Genomic DNA, 955 nt, shown 5'->3' with positions numbered 1-955 from the left:
GGACGGGCTAAGTAAGGGAGTATATATATATATATATAAAGATAAACTTACTTGGAAATGGATGCGTAGCGTTCAATCAAATAATTATATAAATAATGGTGCTCCAGCATGGCCACAGTCAAAAGACTGAAACAAGTAAAAGACTGAAACAAGTAAAAGAGTAAAAGAGTAAAAGAGTAAAAGAGTATATGCATATACACACACACATATTCTTTTATTCTTTTATCCTTTTACTTGTTTCAGCCATTTGACTGCGGCCACGGTGGAACACTGCCTTTAGTCGAGCAAATCGACCCACAGGACTTATTCTTTGAAAACCTAGTACTTATTCTCTCAGTCTCTTTTGCCAAACTGCTAAGTTACGAGGACGTAGAGGCACCAGCATCGGTTGTCAAGCGATGTTGGGGGAACAAACACAGACACACAAACATATACACGCTCATACATATATGTACATGTATATATACGACGGGCTTCTTTCAGTTTCCAGCTACTAAATCCACTCACAAGGCTTTGGTCGGCCCGAGGCTATAGTAGAAGACACTTGCCCAAGGTACCCACGCAGTGGGACTGAACCCGGAACCACACAGCCACTCATATATATATATATATATATAATTATGATAATAATATTAGGGATAAAAATCCAAATTTACAGGGTAGAATTCAATTTGATTTATCAAAATTAAAATTAAATTAAATTTCATAATATATAATATATAAATATATAATTTAATGAAAAAAACCAAAATTATTGAATTCATCCATGAAAATCTACAATCACATATAGAAAAATTTAATAAGTATATACACTAAAAAGACCTATAATAAAAATCAAAAAAGTACAACGTAATAAATATTAAAATAATAAAAATGACTATACGTGTATCAAAACCATATTTTCAAATAGAAAATGAAATAAAAATCAAATCGATTCAAAATAAATCGATCGAAA

Source organism: Octopus bimaculoides, chromosome 13 (genome assembly GCF_001194135.2).
Source record: "Octopus bimaculoides isolate UCB-OBI-ISO-001 chromosome 13, ASM119413v2, whole genome shotgun sequence".
Taxonomy (NCBI): domain Eukaryota; kingdom Metazoa; phylum Mollusca; class Cephalopoda; order Octopoda; family Octopodidae; genus Octopus; species Octopus bimaculoides.
This window is presented reverse-complemented; position numbering follows the sequence as displayed.